Here is a 7079-nt window from a genome sequence, read left to right as displayed (position 1 = left end):
CCTCTTAAAACTAAGACATGACTGCAAGGTGGTCCTAACAAGGTAGTCATAATAACCTTTTGAAACAAAGGTAGAGCTGCAAGATGGTTCTAACAACTTTTTGAAACAAAGACATGGTTGCTGTTTCCTGGAACAGTCAGTACAGAACCATTTGTAGTTAAGGTTACAGGTTGGGGCATGGTCCAGTCCTTGAGAAGCAGAGATTTAATCATAAACGGAATAAGCATAGTTTGTATTTACTATAAGATGGCTTTTAAGCCTAAAATGGAGTCAGGCTGGTTCATCACGTGGTGATACACAACTTTAATTCCAGCCATGGGAGGCAAAAGCAGGCAGATTTCTGAGTTCTAGGCCAGCCTAGTCTACATAGCAAGTTCTAGGACAAACACAGCTACATGATGAGACAGATGTCTCTCTCTCACACACACAAAAATAAATTTGTGACTGCTTGTATGTCTGTGCACCACATGTGTGGTTAGTGCCATCAGAGGCCAAAAGAGGCGTCCGATCTCGTAGATCTAGATGAGCTAGTTAAAAACAATTGAGAGCTGCCATATGGATGCTGGATCAAACCCCATTGTTCTGCAAGAACAGCCAGTGCTCTTAACCACTGAGCCATATCTCCAGCCCATCCCATTTTGAAGATGATTGTTCTATTTATTTTCTTGCTTCTCCCTTTAAGTTTCCCAACACACAGATATGGTATACATTACTGACACATCTTATACAAAGTAATACATATAATGTATTTTTTCCCCAGTGATAAGAATGAACCTACAGCCTTGGTACATGTTACATAAGGGTTCCACCACTGAGCTACACCCCCAGCAAAGTGCAACTTTAACAATAAAAATAGGCCGGGAGGTGGTGGTGCACGCCTTTAATCCCAGCACTGGAAGGAGAGGCAGGTGGATCTCCGTGAGTTTGAGGCCAGCCTGGGCTACAGAGCGAATTCCAGGACAGCCAGGGATGTTACACAGAGAAACCTTGTCTTGAAAAACAAACAAACAAACAAACAAACACCCAAAATGTAAAACCAAGTAAACAAAAAAACCCAGTAAAAATACCAATCCCCAAAGAAATACTGTTTAAAATTTCAAAATGAGCTGGAGATGCAGCTCAGTGGTGGGCAGTTTCCTAACATGCACAAAGTCCTTCATTTGGTCCTCAGCACTGACTGAAAAGAAAACAAGCCCTAGATAAACATCCCCAAAGAACTTAAGACTCAGCTTTCATGGAAAAACAGGAGGACAACAGTCACAGTGGACCTGGAGAGAGCCCTGTGGATGTTTTCATAGCTGCTAATAGCAAAGTAAAAGATTGCACTCTTAAGAAAGACACTCAGTGGCATCTATAGGTCATCAATTGGAAAGAACGGATCTGGACTATAAATTTGTATGGAGTCACTGTTCTTCTAGACGCTTGGAGAATCATTCTTGCTTATTGTTTCCTGAGATGTTTTTTCTGTGTTGCCAGTAATGTACTTTCCCCAGTACTCAGACACATAAAATATATATGTACATACTTACTTATGTATGATTAAGAGAGTACTAGCTGTGCCCTAAAAGAGTGCAGTAGTGTAGAAAAATGTGGTATAGAAATGAAAAGACCTTTGTAATGCAGTTCTTTAGAGGTAGTTGCTATAGTTATTTCATACCTGTTATATCTTTTAAATGGTGCATATTTTACATTCTTTTTTTTTTTTGAGTCTTATTATGTAACCGCAACTGGCCTTAGATTCACAGAGATCTTCCCGTCTCTGCCTTGTGAGTGTGCTGGGATTAGAGGCATGCATCATCGTATCTGGCCTAATTATTCAGAAAAGTTATATGGGTGCCACTACACCCAGCTTCCTTCTTGTCTTTATGATGGTCCACGTTGAGAAAACAGCTTCTTTCTGCATTTTTGCCATTCTGGTCACAGAAAGGTATAATTTGCATGACTGATACGAAAAACCTTTATTGTACTGAGTAAATTCCTCAAATACTTCAGAGTCAGTCACTTTTTGTCACAATAAAAAGATATTTGGAAACAATTTCAGGGAGGTGGCTTTATTTAGGTTCTCAGTTTTGGAAGTGTCAGTTCATGGCTGGCTGGCTTCCTTGTTGGAGGCCTGTCATGAGGAAGAACATTATAGGACAGGTCGAACAAAGAGAGGAGGAGAGGGTCAAAACAGATTTTCAAGGGCGCCCCCAGTGATTTACTTAATCCAGCCAACACCCCCATACTAAGTTTCATCACCTCCAAAAATGCCATCCAAGTATGAGTCCACCAAAGCACCGGTCCGGTCACTTTACCAAAGCCCTTTCCTCCGAACATTGTGTCGGGAGCAAGTCTTCAATGCCTGAGTTTTGGGGAGACATCTCATTCAAACCATAGCACCTTTATCAGAATCCTGGGTTATATTTGATTTGTTTGCTCATGGCAACTTTATGCTAATGAATCCGCTATTAGTCTTCTTAAGACAAACCCTGATAATGTGCATGGTGGGAGGATCTCTGTGAGTTTGAGCTAGGCCTAGTCTATGTAGGAAATACAGGTCATTAGGGGCTACATACTGAGACACTGTCTTATAAACAAACAACCCCCCAAACAAACAAACAAAAACAAAAAAACCCAGACCCTGACTAACCGTATGCTTATACTAGCTACGGAATAAAGATGAAGTCAGCATTCACCTTCATCATCTTTGACCCTTCATCCTTCTGGAAGCATTGCTGCTCAGACCTCGAGTTCTGTTCTACATACTCTACATAGTCTGCTCCAGGTCTGTTCTGCTTCCTTGTGACTCTCCAGTAGGAGTAACTAGTAATATACATAATCCTGCCAAGGAATCAGGAACTCAAGACCAGCTCAGAAACATGGAGTTCTACCTGGGCTATATGGCAAGGCTGTGTCTCAAAACAAAACAGAAAACTATGATGTTCTATAGCTTTGTACATGTGATACTCACAGAAGAGAAGCGATGAGTATTCTAGTCTCAGTACAGGGGACTAATATTTGGAAAAAAAAACAAGTTTTGTCTTTTTCCCCAAAATAATATTTGTTGCAACACATGTAAAAATAGAAACCACACACCAGAACAACATAGGAAATTTCATGTTTTCCAACAATAGAAACTATGTTCAATTGTGCAAAGCATCCATGTTTTGGGCGGTGATGCTTTTGTTTTTTTTAATGACACAATTGAGAAATGTGTATTCAAGGACGGTAACTATAAACAAAGTTATAATTCTGAATCTTGTATTTTTAAATTGATTTAATAAAAAATGTGTATGTGTGGTGTTTTGCTGCATATATGTCTGTGTATCATGTGTGTACCTGCTGTCCATGGAGGCCAGAAGAGCCTGACAGATCCCTTGGAACTTAAGTTACAGACAGTTGTGAGCCGTCATGTGGGTGCTGGATTGAACGTGGGTCCTCTGGAAGAGTAGCAAATGCTTTTAACCCTTGAGTCAACTATCCATCCCACCTCTTATATTTTTAAGATTTGTATGTGTATGTGAGTAAGTGCCAGAGGCCAAAAGTATTGGATTCCATCAGAACTGGAGTTATAGGCAGTTGTGAGCTGTCTTATCTGAGTGCTGGGCATGGAACTGAAATCTACAAAAGCAGCACAGGATCTTAACTGCTAAGTCATCTTTTCAGCCTCTGTGTTATTATTTTGAGATAAGGTTTTATGTAGCCTAGGCTAGCTTGCTATCCACTACATAACTAGAGATGTCCTTGAACTACTGATTCTCCTGCTTCCTCCTAAGGACTGGGTTACAGGTTTATACCATCAAGCCTATTTATTTTTGAGCTTGATTTTACAATTTGTTTTTTAATTTTAAGTCCTATTATCAACTTGCTCTTTTGCTTTAATTTGTGAATTATCTTACTCCTAGTTCAAATTTCTATCATCATGATTGTTATTATTATTTTTTGGGGGGGACAAAGTTTCTCTGTAACTTTATATACCTCAAACTCACAGAGATCCACCTGCCTCTGCCTCCCAGTGCTGAGCATGTGCCACCACTACCAGGCTCTCTCTCTCTCTCTCTCCAGGGTTTCTCTGTGTAGCTTTGGCTTTGATGCCTGTCCTGGATCTCACTCTGTAGACCAGGTTGGCCTCAAACTCACAGAGATCCGCCTGGGTCTCCCTCCCGAGTGCTGGGATTAAAGGCGTGCGCCACCACCGCCCACCGCCCGGCTCTTGTTTTTTTTTTTTTTTTTTTTTGGTTTTTTGAGACAGGGTTTCTCTGTGTAGCTTTGTGCCTTTCCTGGAACTTGATTTGGAGACCAGGCTGGCCTCGAACTCACAGAGATCCGCCTGGCTCTGCCTCCCGAGTGCTGGGATTAAAGGCGTGCGCCACCACCGCCCGGCTTTTTTTGTAGCCTTGGCTGTCTTACTTAGAACAAGCTAGCCTTGAACTCATAGATCCACCTGCCTCTGCCTTCCTAGTGCTGAGATTACAGGTGTGGGCTACCAACCCGGCTCCATACCTGTTCTTCTATTTTAATAATAACAACAACAATGTAACATTTTAATTTTTTTAGATGAATACTATTTTTTTTTCAAGATGGGGTTTCTCTGTGTTAACAGTCCTGGAACTCAGGCTGTAGCCCACGCTGGCCTCACAGATATCTGCTTGCCTCTGCCTCTGGAGCGTTGGGATTAAAGGCGTGTGCCACCACCGCCCGACAAGAGCACGTATTCTGGCAGAGGACTGGAGTTGATTTCTGCTACTCACAGGGCAGCTCTCAAGTGCCTGCAACTCCAGTTCTAGGGGATTGGATAACCTCTGGTTTCTGCAGGTATCTGAACACACATAGTACACATAAACTTATACATACATACACATAACTAAATAAATCTTTAAAAAAAAGATTCAGGTCTAGGGCTATAACTTAGCGGTGGAGTGCTGGATTAGTATGTGGAAAGCCCTGGGTTCAACAATATATTACCACAACAATAAATAAATTAAAAAAGCCAATTGTCTAGAAACCTCAGTTGCCAAAAAACACTTATTTAAAGCGAAATGTGTAGAAGGAAATGTAAAGAGGCGTCTTTGATATTTTTATTTAATAATTAAAAGTCACAGTGCATTGTATTTCTCTTTTAATTTGTGGCTTACCTTTATCACGACAGCCTTCTTCCCTTCTCCAAGCTTCCTTTGACTGTACACATAAAAAAGCTGAGAAGGCCCGCAGAGATTAAACCCTGAAGGAATTCAAATGACTTAACGACTCAATTTCTTATTTCAGCCATTACAAACAACAACAACAACAGCGAAAACAAAAAACTGTGCTTCCAGCTGAAATATATTCTGGACGACTAAAGTTTGATTCAGAAGGGAAGCCCAGTTCAATGTTAATAACCTGGCTACTAGGCAGCAGGAAACCATTGAAACTGTTGTTGAGGATGGAAAGAAGTGATCGCCAAGAGCGCTGGGATGCCGGGCTCCGTGCAGGGCTCAGCCAGGGACAGGCTACCCTCAGCCTGGTACAGTGCTCCACAGATCTCTTTTCCCTTCCTACTATTCCCACTCCCACTCGCCAACCCACAGCAGGGAGGAAGCGCGGAGCAGCCCCGCGTCCTAGAGATTTCCACACCCGGCACGGTTTAGGCGAATTCTGGCCCCATTTTTTTTTAAGGTATCATTTGTGTTTTTGATGGGAGGCAGCTTAGCAGTATTCCCATTTCTTTTTTTAAAATCTCTTTAGCACAGACATCGTACACGCTGATGAATTTCTGTCCGTGTAGACACCTTTTATTTCCTCTCAACCTGCTCGCTTGGCTTTTTGTCAAGCAGCCTCCCGGGCTCACACCGTGTTTAAAACATGACGTCGAACTACAGCTGGAGTTGCGATCGCAACGTCGTCCTGCCATGGCCGCGCCGCGGCGGGGAAGCCGACGTGGGACTCCGCGCGGGCCCGGGGGCGGCCCACGCCCGCGGGGGCCGCGGAGGCACGTGCGCGCCCCGCACGCGGGTGCACGCTCCGGAGTGTTTACACCACTCCCCACCCGGGGCAGGCCCGACCCGGATCCCGGATTCCCCGGTCCGCAGCTTCGCGCCCGCCCGAGCCCGAGTTGCAGCCACCGCCGCGTCAGAGCGGGCGGGGGAGGGGCGGTGAGGTCAGCGGCCGCGGCCAGGCGGCGGCGGCGGCGGCGGCGGCGGCGGCGGCGCGGCGCATGCGCGGGCAAGCCCCGTGAGTGGCAGCGGCGCGCGGGGGGCGGGGGCGGGAGGCGCCTGTGTGTGGGCGAGCCGGCGGCGAGTTTGAGAGGTCTGTGGTGCGGGTCGCCCCGAGGGACCCGGGTGCGGGCCTGGCGCGACGGCCCCGGCCGTGGTGCGTGCTGTTGTTTGTGTGGTGAACGCACAGCCGCAAAACTTCCTCCTCTGGTGCCCCCCCACCCCCTGCGAGAGAAAAGCGAGCGAGCGTTCGCGAGTGAGAGGGAGAACCCAGCGTGAGGGAGCCAGGCTTGATGGAGCCGCAAGCTAGCGTGAGGGAGAGATCCCGAGCGGGCGAGCCCCGAGCGTGAGGGAGCGGTTCGCCAACGAGCCAGCGAGCGAGCGCAGGGGACGGCGAGAGCTCGCCGTGTGGAGGCAGCGATCGCCCGCGCGCGAGCGAGTGAGCGAGCTCCCCGAGCGTGAGGGAACCTAGCCCTGGGCAGGGAGCGCCGCCGTGAGCGAGCCGCCGTGTGTGAGGAGGGAGCGACCGCCGGCGCGCGACTGAGGGGGGCCGGCGCTCGCGCCACCCCGGAACCCACCACAACAACTGGAGCAGCTGTCAAAACTTCGCCGCGGCGTGGGCCCTGACGGGGCTGACGGCGCGGGGAGGGGTGGCTGTCGCCGCCCCGCCGCCGTCCCCCCCCCCCCACCTCCGCGGTCCTTTCTCCTCCCGCCGCGGGCGGCCTGGGGGAGGGGCCGGGCGGAGACCCCTGCGGCCGCCCCGGCCCCCCGCGCCCCTTGCGCGTCGCGCCCCGCCCCGCCCCGCTCGGCGCCGCCCTCCGGCCCGGCCCCGCGGTCCCCCCCCCCCCCCCCGCAGCCCTGGCCGCGGCGCCCCGCCCCGCGCGGCCCGGCCCCGCCCGCCCCGCC

General features: G+C 48.2%; 1 long non-coding RNA gene across 2 annotated transcripts; it reads right to left on the bottom strand.

The window, feature by feature from the left end:
- Positions 1–2030: 2030 nt before the first annotated feature.
- Positions 2031–6900, bottom strand: LOC119087608. 2 transcript variants are annotated; one of them, XR_005091084.1, is made up of 4 exons: positions 6752–6900; positions 5118–5203; positions 2242–2344; positions 2031–2113 (listed from the first exon to the last, which is right to left on the bottom strand). It is a non-coding gene; the product is annotated as an uncharacterized LOC119087608 (long non-coding RNA). The 2 variants fall into 2 exon arrangements; XR_005091083.1 differs by having other exon boundaries at positions 5118–5177.
- Between the last annotated feature and the right edge of the window lie 179 nt (positions 6901–7079).

This window comes from Peromyscus leucopus, chromosome 3 (assembly GCF_004664715.2).
Source record: "Peromyscus leucopus breed LL Stock chromosome 3, UCI_PerLeu_2.1, whole genome shotgun sequence".
Taxonomy (NCBI): Eukaryota; Metazoa; Chordata; class Mammalia; order Rodentia; family Cricetidae; genus Peromyscus; species Peromyscus leucopus.
The sequence above is the reverse complement of the archived record's forward strand: the minus strand, read 5'-3'. Positions and strand labels throughout refer to the sequence as shown.